The sequence below is a fragment of the Ooceraea biroi genome, chromosome 1 (genome assembly GCF_003672135.1).
Source record: "Ooceraea biroi isolate clonal line C1 chromosome 1, Obir_v5.4, whole genome shotgun sequence".
Taxonomy (NCBI): Eukaryota; Metazoa; Arthropoda; class Insecta; order Hymenoptera; family Formicidae; genus Ooceraea; species Ooceraea biroi.
In genome coordinates this window covers 12,833,144-12,848,497 of record NC_039506.1, presented here as the reverse complement: position 1 = coordinate 12,848,497, position 15,354 = coordinate 12,833,144, and positions in this window count along the sequence as shown.

Sequence of the window (15,354 nt, the reverse complement as noted above, 5' to 3'; positions counted from 1 at the left end):
TGCAAAATCATTAAACTTCTTTTGTTAATAACTTTTTATTAAACAACGACCGACGGTTAAAACTTGCACAATGTTACTCAGAGAGATAACCTCTATAATATATGTCAAGGACAAGGTGATAGGAGGTGGGTACGCTAATCGGTAGATTTACCCTTACTATATTTACTCCTGAGCTTTGCTATTTGATATACAGGGTGAGCCATTTTAAGTAACGCATTGATTTTTCTCGAAAACCAAATCTTGTATCGAAAAATGTTTCAGACAAAAGTCATTTGATTCGAAGGGGGCAAGATGATAGCATTATCAATTTAATTGTAGATGGCGCCACTTTAGAGATTTCATCATGGCAGCCATTTTTTAAATGGAAGTTGTTTTTTCTCTCTAAGTGAAAGTTGTAGCTGACAATGAGACGAATACAACGGTTTTTTGTTTTTTGCAATTGGACCATTTTTCAGTGAGTTACAGCGTTCCAAAGTATACTGTTTTATAATTTAAGTATACCCATAAACCAAATCTTGTATCGAAAAATGTTTCTTACAAAAGTTTTATGACTTCAAGGGGGACATAAGATGCTGCCACTGATTTGACCTTGGGTGCACCTGTCAAGGTTATGTGAAGGTTAACTTTTTTTTAATGGATCTCTTTATTTCTCATTATACAGTCTTGTAGCTTACCTCGAGAGCTTTTCAAAACTCTATAATAAAGTATTTTGTCGTTAAATATTATTCGAGTTATGCGAACTACAAGTTACAGTACTGCCGGCATTTGCATTACCCAAAGTGTACCGTTCTATCAACTATCCTACTTTTGGCGCTACCAAGGAACAAAGGCGTGGACGTAGTAGGTTTCTGTTCCCTTCGGGGTGCTTAATTAACGCGAGTCCCCTAGCCTCTCGCGATTCTGGGTACTTAATTAACTGTTTCTCAGCATCTATCGGAAAAGCTGTTCAAAGTTATCCCCGTTGGCTCGAATGCATAACCTGATTCTCTTTGCGAAGTGTTCGACCGTTCGAAGTAAGACAGCCCTTGGTATTGCTCTACAAGCCATTCGAATTCGTTCGATCATGTCTTCCCTCGTCGTCGGTTCCCGTTCGAACACCAAATTTTTCACTCATCCCCACAAGTACACATCAGATGAGGTCAAATCTGGTGACCGAGGAGGCCATGCAATTGGACCACCCCGTCCGATCCACCTACCGTTGAAGTTTTGATCCAGAAAATGTCTTATGTTTTTGCGAAATGTGGTGGCGCACCATCCATCTGCATCCACATTCTTCGCCTTGTCTCCAAATCACCTTCTTCAAGTAAAGTGGGTAAGTGGTCTCTTAATAACTCTAGAAAGCTATGTCCGGTCACATTCTGATAAAAACAATAAGGACCAATTAGATAACCGTTGACAATTCCACACCAAACTACTACACTCCAACGATGTTGATTATTAACTTGCCTATGCCAATAAGGATTGACATCCGACCAGTAATGACAATTATGTGTATTTAATTCTCCGGTATTTATAAATGTCGATTCATCAGAGAATAGAACGTATTTAAAGAAATCTGCATCATGCGCAATCATCTGTCTAGCCCATTGACAAAACAGTACACGTTGTCGCATGTCATTTGGAGTTAGTGCCTGCGTTAATGTGATATGGTATGGATGATGCTTCTTTTTCCTCAAAATTCTCACAATCGTTCTCTGAGGTATACCTGTTTGTCTAGATATTTGGCACGTACTAATATGAGGGTCAATGTGAACAGCCGCTAAGACAGCCAGAACACGTACATCATCAACATCATAATCACGTTTAGCGTGACGACGAGTCACGCAGACAACTGACCCTGTTCGGCTCTTATCTTAAGCCTCCGAATGACGGTACTATTTGGATGTCGTCTGTTTGAATACCGATTTCGGTAAAGCTCGCAGCTTCACGGTAATTGCCAAAACATTCTCCGAAAGCTACTAACATATCGACGATTTCTTTAGGAGTATAATCACCCATGTCTACTATCGTAAAAAATATGTTACTTATAATATTATAGTTAAGAAATGAAAATATGAACAGAGAACAAACTTTAACGTATATCTAACTTATCACGCCATAGAGTAGCAGAGCTTCCTCTCAGTATGCCGCAATACGACAGAATTAATTCGCGGTTTGACTTAGCGACTTATATACAATCTTTGTGGAATTTTACTTTCGAGAAACGCTTTTAGTTCTCATAACTCGAATAATATTTAACGACAAAATACTTTATTATAGAGTTTTGAAAAGCTCTCGAGGTAAGCTACAAGACTGTATAATGAGAAATAAAGAGATCCATTAAAAAAAAGTTAACCTTCACATAACCTTGACAGGTGCACCCAAGGTCAAATCAGTGGCAGCATCTTATGTCCCCCTTGAAGTCATAAAACTTTTGTAAGAAACATTTTTCGATACAAGATTTGGTTTATGGGTATACTTAAATTATAAAACAGTATACTTTGGAACGCTGTAACTCACTGAAAAATGGTCCAATTGCAAAAAACAAAAAACCGTTGTATTCGTCTCATTGTCAGCTACAACTTTCACTTAGAGAGAAAAAACAACTTCCATTTAAAAAATGGCTGCCATGATGAAATCTCTAAAGTGGCGCCATCTACAATTAAATTGATAATGCTATCATCTTGCCTCCTTCGAACCAAACGACTTTTGTCTGAAACATTTTGCGATACAAGATTTGGTTTTCGAGAAAAATCAATGCGTTACTTAAAATGGCTCACCCTGTATACATGTATACTATACTATACTATGTATACTATACTATACATTTTGTTAATTAAAATTTCCACTTACCTCACACGGGATTTGAACCTGCGTCGTTGAGCTGCACAGTCCTCGTTCTAGTCCACTACGCTATCAAGTATATTTAATAAGCGCGTTTTAAATTCTGCTCTTAATATGTTAAAGAACACTTATGTACGAACTTAAAAATTCAAAAATATACAAATAAAATATTCTTAACCTTCATTTTATGTCTAATAAAATATTTAGAAAAGAACTAAAGATTACCTCTAAATTCGTCGATAATTCTTAGAGAACCAACCAAAAACCATGCGATATCAGGCGACAGTCAAGAAAACCGGTACCGGCAATATCGGAAATGACGTAAAATGCGTACTATCTGCATAAATCAAAAGTATATTTCGATATACTTTCAATATACTTCGTATATTCTTCATATATTCTTAGGAATATATGGAGAATATACGAAACATAATATACTGTAAAAGATAGATAGATAGATAGATAGATAGATAGATAGATAGATAGATAAATAAATAGATAGTGTGGGAGATGTAAACACGTTGCCTTAAAAGCACGGGGCATGCGAACGCTCCTGGGCGAAGAAAGAAAAGAAAAGCGGGCAGCGCGAGCGTGGCGCGAGGGGAGCGAGCGGGGGGAGTAGTCGGATTCGAGTCGTGAGCGAACAGTGGTAGATACGCGAGACATTGTATCTTAACCGAAATATACCGTTACTTGTGAACCAGTAATAATTCCATTTCCTACAAATCTGGGGGCTCGTCCGGGATGTACACGAGCGGAGTGGAATTTCGGAATATCGAGTAACGTGCACGAAAAGACGTGAGAAAATCGACGTTTTACGACGACGATCAAGACGATTAAGACGAGGATAGCTGAAGGACGACGACGATCAAGACGATTAAGACGAGGTGATGGACGATTCAACGACGAAGGATCTGAAATCATTCACGCTGGTCGAACTCAAAGACTTTTTGAAGCAGCGCAATTTGAGCACGAAAGGAAGTAAGAACGAGTTAATCAATAGACTTCTTCGCTGCGATCTGTCCGGCACGTGGTTGCAGGAAGTGAGTACGAAAGACGGAAATATCGACAGCGGGAACGCAATGAGTGCGGCCACTCAGGAGGTATTTCAAAACAACGGTGAAGACGTAGCGCGAATAATGCACAGCGACGGAAGTGACGATGACGGCGGCACGGACGACGTAGTACGACAAAGCGGACATGAAGAGGGGAATGATGGCGCAACACGACGATGTGGATATAGTGACGAAAGAAGCATGTATCAACGAGAGATCGAGATATACAGGCGTGAAAAAGAGCTGGCAGAGAGGGAGCTCGTGTTGGCAAGGCGCGAAATCGAGCTTCTTCGGCGAAGGCAAGACGATCAGGCGACAAATGAAATGCAGGAAGCATCGTCCGTTACGGCGAGGCGCGAAGAAATTGCTGGTGGCGGCGTTGCAACTCGAGAGGTAACGCCATCCCCTATTTTATCGACGAAGGCAAATATAACCGCTATAGCCGATTTATTGAGTTATTTTAGCGGAGACTCTGACATTTTTGAAACGTGGGACAAGCAAATCAGGTTTCTCAGGACGACCTACAAGCTAGATGACAGCTTAACGAAGATTTTAATCGGTATGAGACTTAAAGGACGTGCGACGGAGTGGTTCCATTCCAAACCAGAATACATCGGTATGACGGCGGATCAGTTGCTCGACGGTTTAAGGGGTATGTTCTACCATCGACCAAATAAGATTGTGCTAAAGCGCCGGTTTGAAGAGCGGATGTGGAAGAAGAATGAAACCTTTCACGACTACGTGCATGCCAAGGTAATTTTGGCAAACCGCATTGCGCTGAGTGACGACGATATACTAGAGTACATCATCGACGGGATCTCGGATGTGAGCCTCCGGGATCTAGCCCGAGTCCAGGGATTTACATCGCGAGACGAGATGTTACGAGCATTCGATGAGATCACGCTGCGTGACAAGGGCGGCGTTACTACTGCTACCTCGAAGCCTGGCGAGAAAAGTGGTGATGCGAAGCGTAAAAGTGATAAGTATTGTAAAGACAACGCGAGTGTAAAAGGTGAAAGAAAAGTCGCGGTCGAGAAAAAAGAGTGTGATAACGCGAAGCGCTGTTTTAATTGCGGTTTAAAAGATCACGTTAGTTCGGTATGTCCAATGAAGGCGCAGGACCAGAAGTGTTTTAAATGTAATGAGTATGGTCATATTGCGCGCGAGTGTCCGGCGAAAATTGACCCGACGACGACAAATGCGTGTACGGTTGACCGGTCAGAACGACGAAAGCAGACGAAAAGCGTGTTAATCAATGATATTCCAATTTGTGCGATTATTGATACGGGAAGTGATATTACGATTATGCGGGCAGACGCATTTATTAAAATCGGTTCTCCGCCGCTTGAAAATATTGTAACGCCGTTTCGCGGTGTCGGTACCGAAGAAAACGCAACGTTAGGCCGATCTTGGGTGACGCTTACAGTTGACGGAAATGCATTTAGAATTTTTATTCATGTTGTTTCCGATAATCTTACGAAGAACCAATTGTTATTAGGTAGAGATTTTTTAGATACGATCGAGTTGCATATGAAACGCGGGGAAGCCGTGATTAAGCCGTTGAGTACCGACGATTTTACTTTTGCCGAGATTTGTCAGATTAGCGCAGGTGTTGATTGTGAGGATAGTAATGTAGATTTATCTCATATAATAGACGATACTTATAAGCAAGTTGTACGACATTTGATAGATCAATATAAACCGAAGCGAACGCAAGAATTTAATGTGAAGATGAAGCTTATTTTAAAAGACGACGAACCAGTTTATCAGAAAGCGAGAAGATTGTCAGCGGCCGAAAGACGCGAGGTTAACGCGCAGATAGACGAATGGATTAAGAATGACATTGTGCAACCATCCGTTTCCGAATACGCAAGCCCAGTTGTGTTGGTTAAAAAGAAAGATGGCACGAATCGATTATGTGTTGATTTCCGGTTGCTTAATAAAAAGATTATTAAAAGTCGTTATCCTATTCCACGTATAGAGGATCAGATAGACGCGTTACAGAATGCAAGAGTATTTACTACACTAGACCTTGAGAACGCATTCTTTCATGTGCCGATAGATGCGTCAAGTATAAAATATACTGCATTTATAGTTCCCGATGGGCATTTTGAATTTCTTAGAGTACCGTTTGGGTTATGTAACTCGCCCTCAGAATTTCAAAAGTTCGTTAATAATGTGTTTGCGAAGCTCATTCGTGAGGGCATAGTATTGGCTTACATGGATGATTTTATCATAATTTCCGATAATGTTAAAGACGCGATAAGAGATCTCGAGCGTGTGTTGAACGCAGCTAGTCGAGGCGGGCTAGTGATTAAGTGGAAGAAATGTAGTTTGTTGCAGACGACGGTTGAATATTTGGGTCACGTAATTGAGAACGGATGTGTTAGGCCATCTGAGCGAAAGACGGAAGCTGTGCGATGTTTTCCGACACCTGTTAGCGTGCGACAGGTGCAATCGTTTTTAGGTTTGACGGGATACTTCCGGAAATTTATCCCGGGGTATTCGATAATTGCGCGACCTTTAACGAATTTGTTACGAGCTGACGTAAAGTTTAAGTTTAATACATGTGAGAAAGCTGCTTTTAATCAATTGAAGTTTGTGTTGAGTAATAAGCCATTATTGAGATTGTATAGAATAGACGCGGAAACCGAATTGCACACCGACGCGTCGAAACATGGCTACGGTGCAATTTTGTTACAACGTTGTAATGTCGACGGTGCCATGCATCCAATATATTTTGCGAGTGGGAAGACGACACCCGCTGAAGAGCGATACACGAGTTACGAGCTTGAGGTTGTTGCCATAGTGCGAGCGTTGAAAAAATTTAGAGTATATTTGATCGGGATAGCGTTTAAAATAGTTACCGATTGCCGTGCGTTTACGTTAACAATGTCAAAGAAGGATTTATGCGTTCGTGTAGCGAGATGGGCATTGTTTTTAGAAGATTTTGATTACGAGATTGAGCATCGTCCAGGGAGGAGTATGTCTCACGTGGACGCATTGAGTAGGAACCCGTTGATGACTTGCCTGCTCATCGACGAGTGTGACGGCGACATAACGAATCGGCTTAGGAAGGCGCAAGACGATGACGAAAATATAAAGAAGATCATGCAACAAGTCAAGGATGGAAAGGCCGACGGTTACGTTGTTCAAGGCGGATTGCTGTTCAAAGTAATCGATGGTGATTATCGTCTCATGGTTCCCAAGGCGATGCACTCACAAGTGATCAGAAGAGCACATGAGAAGGGACACTTCGCAGTGGCCAAGACGGAAGCCATCGTTAGCCGTGATTATTATATCCCGAATATACGACCTAAGATTGAAAGAATCTTCCGCAATTGCATTAATTGTATATTGGTCGAGAAGAAGCGAGGGAAGCAGGAAGGTTTTCTGTCTGCTATTGATAAAGGTGAAGCCCCTTTCGATACGTTTCATGTGGACCATTTGGGCTCACTGGCGTCGACCAAGAAAAGTTACCGACACATATTCGTCGTCGTGGACGGATTCACCAAGTTCACGTGGTTATACGCAACAAAATCGACGACTACCGCCGAAGTTGTCGATCGCCTTAAGAAGCAAGCGAGCGTGTTCGACAATCCCAGAAGAATTATCTCTGACCGGGGCACGGCGTTCACCTCGAGTAAATTTCAAGAATATTGTCAACATGAGGGGATCCAGCACACCTTGATTGCCACGGGAGTCCCTAGAGGAAATGGACAAGTGGAGCGTGTTAATAGAACGCTCATACCACTCCTGACGAAATTAGCGGCCCCACGACCTGAAGATTGGTATAAACATTTGAATACGGTTCAGCTGTGTTTGAACACGACGATGCATCGGAGTATAGCAACAACTCCTTTTCATTTATTGTTTGGAACCAAAGCACATTTGCGAGATGACGATGATATTCGAGAAGTATTGGAGAACGAATGGGCAGCAGCCTTCCAAGAAGATCGAGACGAGTTACGAGTTCACGCAAGAGAAAATATTTCCAAAATACAGGAGGAAAATTGCCGCACTTTTAACAGGAAGCGGAAGGAAGCTCACGTGTATCATGAAGGTGATTTGGTAGCAATCAGACGAACCCAACAAGCTCCCGGTTTAAAACTCGCATTCAAGTATCTTGGACCTTATAGAGTCACAAAAGTTTTACGTAATCATCGTTATTTAGTAATCAAAGTCGGTGAACATGAGGGACCAATACAAACGTCCACTGCAGCTGATGCTATGAAGTTATGGCTCGACGAGGACAGCGATGTTGAGTTGGAAGGAGGTATAGAAGGCGAGGAAACTTCCGAACAACTAGAACCAGGAGGAATCCAGGAGTCATACGAGGACGCATGACACTGCAGGACGACCGAGTGTGGGAGATGTAAACACGTTGCCTTAAAAGCGCGGGGCATGCGAACGCTCCTGGGCGAAGAAAGAAAAGAAAAGCAGGTAGTGCGAGCGAGGCGCGAAGGGAGCGAGCGGGGGAAGTAGTCGGATTCGAGTCATGAGCGAACAGTGGTAGATACGCGAGACATTGTATCTTAACCGAAATATACCGTTACTTGTGAACCAGTAATAATTCCATTTCCTACAATAGATAGAGAGATAGTTAGATAGATAGATACTTTATTAATCCCCTTAGGATTATAAGGCGCTTTTAAGGAAGCAATGCACCCCTTTACATTCTTTTACAATTCCTTCTTATCCTAACTATATTACTGCCAGGAGAAACATGCTCCTGCCTCCACTTTCGTTGTCGGCACATGTCTCCCCCATGCAACCCGCCTTCTAGCCGTACACACACAACACACCTTCGCCGGGACTTCCGTTTCCATTGCCTTCTTTCATCATTTCATCATTTCTGAGCTATAACCTTTTCATCTCTTCTCTTAACATCTTTACTTTGTTCAGTCTCATTCATTCATCTTTACCTCTCCATCTATCCCATCTCTCTCTCTTTCTCTCTCACTCTCCCCTCTCCCACTTCCCTCTTCCCCTCTCCTTTTCCAGTTCTCTCAACCATTCCTCTCCCTCTCCTTCCCCTCCTAGTATCCTCTCCACGCTCTCCATCCATCCTCCTCTCTCCTGTCCTCTCCAATCTCTACATTTCTCCCATACATATTCCCATGTCTCCTCCTCTTTTCCACACATTCCGCATTTTTTTCTTCCTCCTCTTTCCAATACTGTCCCGCTCTCATTTTATTTCCTAATCTAAACCTTGCCAGTCTCCTACACCTGTTCTCTCCTCATCCTTTCTTTAAGTATTCCGGTATACCATCTCCTTTTATCCATTTATACCATTTGTTATAATTTGATTCTCTTATTCTTTTCCATCTTTCTTCCTTTCCTATCTCCTTTCCCGCTTTTATCAGCTCCTCCACTAAAGTTTCCCCTTTCTCTCTCTTCTCCCTCACCTCTGACATACTCCATCCTCTCCTTTTAAAGAATTCTATTCTTCCCCTCCCCCACTCTGATAACTCTGTCCCCCTCTTTGCCCTTCTCCTTATCTCCTCCAAACATTTCCTCGCCAGTTCGCTTCCCTTCCCTTTCTCTAACCTCCTTTCCCAGCCCCATGCTCTTAGTCTTGCCTTTTCTCTTATTTTCTCCCTCTGCACTTCCTCTCTCACCATATATCCCGGCGTCTTTCCATCTACTCCTAACATCCACCTTATATATTTCTCCTGACTTCTTTCCATCGCTTCCCTCTCTTCCCATCCCCATACCTCCACCCCATATCCCATCACCGTCCATACTAAACTGTCAAACATCCACATCCTTCCCAGTCCTTTCCATATCTTCTTTTCCCTATGCTCCATACCTGTCCCATTACTGCCATACTCCTCTTCATTCTCTCTTTTACTTATCCCTCCTGCCCTCCATTTCTCTGCATTACATATCCCAAATACTTATATTCCTTTACCTCTTCTATTACTTTACCCTTCCATCTCCAACTCACTTTCTTCTCCCTTCCTCCTCCTTTCCTAAACCTCAATATCTTTGTTTTCCCAATATTTACTTCCATCCCTATCCTATCCATATAACCCACCAGTCTCGCTATCATCGCCCTCATCTCATCCTCATCTTCTGCTATCACTACCTCATCATCCGCATATCCTAATGAGTACACCTTTTCCTCATCCTCCTCTCCTTAGCACCTCTTCCAAATCCGCCATCAATAGACTGAACATAATTGGGCTTAGCGGACACCCCTGTCTTACCCCTCTTCCCGTCCAAAACCTTTCCCCTATTTCCTCCCCTATCTTTACTCTGCTCATTGTTTCCCTCAATACTATTTCACACTTACTCACCAACCCCTCTCTTATTCCTCTTTCCCTCATCACCCTCATCAGTATCCCTCTATTCACCGAATCAAATGCTGCTTTCAAGTCTATAAACAATGCTATTAATTTCCCTTTTTTCTTGCTCAACTGTCTGTTTATCAGATAATTCAGCACGTATATATTATCCATCGTGCCCATCCCTCTCCTAAACCCCCTTTGGTTCTGTGGTAGCACCATTTTCTCCTCCACCTTTATCCTAAGCCTCTCTGCTAACGCCGCCGTATAAATTTTATACAATGTCGACATCAACGTAACCCCTCTATAATCCTTAACCATCCTCCCTTCTCCCTTCTTTATTATCGGCACCACTATCCCCTCACTCCATCCTCTTGGCCATTCTTCTCCTTTCCATATTCTGTTACATATTTCTCATACCCATTCCTCCAGCTCCTCTCCCTCATATTTCCATGCTTCATTCGGAATCTCATCCCTACCTGTCGCTTTATCATTCTTTATCATCTTGATCACTCTCTTTATTTCTTGTCTGCTAATCTCTATCTCCTTATCTAACCCTTCCCTTACCTTTCTACCTGTAACTACTCTTCCTTCTGTCCCCCCTAGCAAAGTCTTAAAATAATGATCCCATGTTTTTATCTCTATTTCCTTATTTATTCCCTTCTTCCTCTTCCTCTTCCTTCTAATAATTTTCCATACATTGTCCTTCCTACTTTCTTCTACTACCCATTTCTCCCATCTATCATTCTCCTCCTTTTTTCTTTCACATATTTTTCTATATTCTAATCTCTTCTCTCTATACATTCTCTTATCCCCTCTGTCCTTTCTCTAGTTCCTTAACTCCCTTCTCACCTTCTTTTTCTCCTCTATACATTCTTCATCCCACCATTCCCTCCTCTTTTCCTCCCCTCTCCCTCCCCCTCTCTAACCATTGCCTCTTTTATTCTTTCATTTATCTTTTCTATCTCCTCCTCCACTGTACCCTCCCCTGCTTTTATCTTCCCTAAATTTTCTTTATATTTACCCCTACTCTCATCTGTCCATATTCCTCTTTTCCCTTTTCGTCCCATCTCTTTCTTCCTTTTCACCCTTTTTCTATCTCCTTTCATCACTACTATTACCGAATGATGATCCGAATCTATCTTATCTCCCACTTCAAGTCTCGTAATTCTCTCCCATCCTTCCTCATTTACTATTACATAGTCTATTACCAACTCTCCTCTCCCTCCTGTATATGTCCATTCTCCCTCTTCATCTCCTTCCATCCCTCCATTCACTATCATCCATCCCCTCTCTCCAATCACCTCTACTAGTTCTCTCCCTTCATTGTTTTCCTTCTCATCTCTTGATTTTCTTTCCTCCCCCTCTCCCTCCTCCTCCCCCAATTTCCTTCCACCCTTCCTTCCTGTTCTCGCATTAAAATCCCCTCCAATTATTGTTTTTCCTCCTCCTCCTTCCTCCTCCATCCATCTTCCTAATCTATCCAATTTAGTTTCTAGATCCTCATTCACATACACCCCTATTATTTTCCACTGTCGTTTCCCTACCAATACCTTCCCCACCATCAACCCTTCTATCTCATCCGTTCCTTCACCTCCCTCCTCCCTCACATGTAACTCTTTCCTAACCCCAAGTATCATTCTCTTATCTTTTCCTCCATTCTCTCTATCTTTCCCATCATCTCTCTTCTTTCTTCCTGCCATTTTTCCTCTCTATCCTTTAATTCCTTCCTCATCTCCTCTAAACTCTCCCTTACCCATCTCTCTTGATTCTTCATTCCTTCTCTAATTCTACTAGTATCTTTTCAATCTCCATCCTCTCCCCCTCTCTTCCTTCTCCTGTAACTATTTCCTCTCTTTTCCTCCCTTTCCCCTCCTGCTCCGTCGGTGATCTCGGCATCTTTTTACTTCTCTGAAAAGTAAGCTCTTTCTCTCTCTCCCGCCCTTCTCCTAGCCCGTCCCTTTTTCTTTTCAGAAATTCCGTTATATCTCCTGTACTTCCTGTTCTTATCTCTGGTTTCCTCTCTATCTTCTTTCCTACTCCCTGACTATTCATCTGCCCACCAGCTCCCTCTCTACTTTCTCTATACTCTATGCCTAACCTCCCGCTTAGACAATCTATTTCTCCACTGATTTCCCGTTCTTAACCTGTATATTTTACCTTCCCTCTACTTATACACACTCTATTTCACCTTCTCTCTCTCTCTCACATACTCACTCTCACCTCTATACCTCTCCTCCTCTCTCACCTTGCCACTTCTTAATCTCTTACTCTTAATACACTTCTATCTCTCTATGCACCGGAAACGGAAGTCCTACTGTAAAATATATTAAAAGTATATTCTGAGAATATACGAGAATATACGGAAAATAATATACTGTAAAAGATATTATTAGTATATTATGAGAATATACAAGAAATAATATACTATAAGAGATATTGTAGGGATGTTCTCAGTATATTATGTTCAGTACGTACATTCACAGTATGTGTATAGAATATTCGAATGATATCATGTGCTGTTAGGGTATGATGATTTTCATAAAAAATGTTCGTCCCTTGTGCTTACCGAAAATTAAACGGTTTTGCATAAATATGCCGATTAGGGGAGCCAGCCCCGATGACCTTGACCTTGACATATATTGTCAAGGTCGCCCTCCTAAGTAACCTTCAAAAAGTTTTAGCCGTCGCTCGCTGTTTATTAAAGAGTTATTAACAAAAGAAGTTTCGAAAGTATAGCAGTTATTTTGAATATTGAAAGCCCAAACAGTTAAATAGAAAGTATTCTCCGCTTTAACCTAACCTAACCTGGTTAGGTTAGGTTGTTTATTACAAGTTATTAACAAAAGAATTTAGAAAGTATCGCTTGTTCGTTGAAATGTTATTAGTAGCTTATAGATTTTATTGACACCGTATATATAGAACTGTAGTATGTAAACACAGCATCAATATTTCCACACAAAGAGAGCATTTCAACGAACAAGCGATACTTTCGAAATTCTTTTGTTAATAACTTTTAATACACAACCTAACCAAGTTAGGTTAGGTTAGGTTAGGTTTTTCGCGTTTTTGTTTTTTTATTTTTCGTCTACTCCTCCTTTGTTCGTGTTCGCTTGTCGCATTTTGTCGTGTTTTTGGTGCATGTTTTGCTCGCTTTCGACATTCGTGTTTGCCGTCTCCTGGCTTCCGTCGTTGTTTGTTGCTGGTCCGAGAGACGTTAGTCCGCGTCGCGTTTGGGACGGCAGCGTGGGACACTCCCCTCCTGATGGATGCAGCGTTTCGCCGTGAAATCGGGTGGGACTCCCGCAGTTCACCGTGCGGGTTCGTAGAGGGTGTCAGACCATCGACTAACATTTGTTTGGTGTGTTCCAGGGATGTTGCTGCCGTCCCCATGATGGCCGATTCGTGGGGACCAACGTTGAGGGCCTGGTTACACGGTATGTAATCGGGTTTTGGTTGCAGTTTCGCGGCACCTTTCTCCAGGTGCCGCGAGGCGCTTGCGCCTTGTGGGCGGTCGCCTGAGATGGGAGCGGCCGCAGGCCAGTGTTCTAGCCGGCCTTTCGGGGTTGCTTTTCATAGCCTACCCAGCAGTACACTTCGTCTGTGGCCTCGGCCTCGGCGGGGTATCCTTCTGGCTTGGATGGGTCTCTTTAGATTTTTGTTGTTGTGCATATTCCGGGTGGGGGGGGGGGGCGGTGGCCGAACCTCCTGGGGGCAGGGGGCCCACAGGGGGAGTAGGTCGCACAATATCGCCCGCTTCAGCCGGGAGAGCGGTACCGGCGAGGACCTTTCCCGAAGTACTACGTAGTCCCGGGGGTCCTCCGAGTGATTTGGTGGTGGGATAAAAAAGGTTAGGTTAAGTTAAAGCAAAGAATACTTTGTATTTAACTGTTTGGGCTTTCAATATTCAAAATAACTGCTATACTTTCGAAACTTCTTTTATTAATAACTTTTTAATAAATAACAATCCACGATTGAAACTTAGTACGGGTTATTCGGGGAGGTGACCTTTGTAATATATGTCAAATTCAAGTCCTTACTTCGTGTGGACAGCTGAAAATTCTTGCAAAATCATTAAACTTCTTTTGTTAAGAACTTTTTAATAAACAACGAGCGACGGCTAAAACCTTTTGAAGGTCACTCAGGAGGGCGACCTTGACAATATATGTCAAGGTCAAGGTCATCGGGGCTGGCTCCCCTAATCGGCATATTTACCACCATTTGGTTTTAAGAATTTACAATACTAACATACCGATCAACAATCCCAAAACTCCCGGGATTAGTAGTTTCCAATTGCGACCAGAAAACAGAAATTTCCGGAAAATTCCGAATCCTAGAATTGTATTCCTTACTTTACAGCATGCTATAGCATATAGAAGGGATACACACACAAGCGAGCAACCAATCGAAGTGCAGCGCGTACACGTACACGATTGTTTGCGTATCCCCTCCATACGCTGTAAGCAGAGAGAATCTAGAGAGAGTGGAGCGGATTGTGTTCCGTTTTCTGATTGGTGCCGCCATTAAGTGGGCAACTTCCGCAATTTGTGTCCGTGGTGCTTGCATTCTTTGCACGTTTCACACTTTCAGTGCGATGAGATTCAGTATTTAAGTGTAGTTGGATAGTAGAAGACACAGGAATGTCAAAATGTAAGTTAATTACTTAACGTATTTACGTACACATGTTAAGATTATTGTATATTACAAAGTATACATTAATTTTATGATTAGATGACAGGTTGTGAAGCAAAGCAGTGCCAGAACACAAATAGGAAAGGGGTGAAAATGTGCAAGTTTCCTACAGACCTCGAACAAAGAGTAAAATGGGATTTATAACATTTAGGTTAAAAATAAATCCAAGACAGATTCGCTCTAAAAAATGTAGACAGTATTTTGGAAGCAAAACAATGGCTATACATAATATTGAATGATATTCTTTCTACATTGAAATATTATTAATCGACAGTCAATTTCATATATCAGATAAATATTTTCTTCGATCAAACCTGGTGTTACGTCCAGAGCTCCGTAAGCTCGAAGGAAGGGCGCAACAGGACGCCTCTCGTATCTTGTGGCGGTCAGGCCCCAAAACACGAGTCGGACTGACTACTTGCTCCGACTTAAAGGTCAACCACCACAGGGGTCGATCTTACTGTAAGCCCGGAACGGTCTGCCCGTAGGTCCCT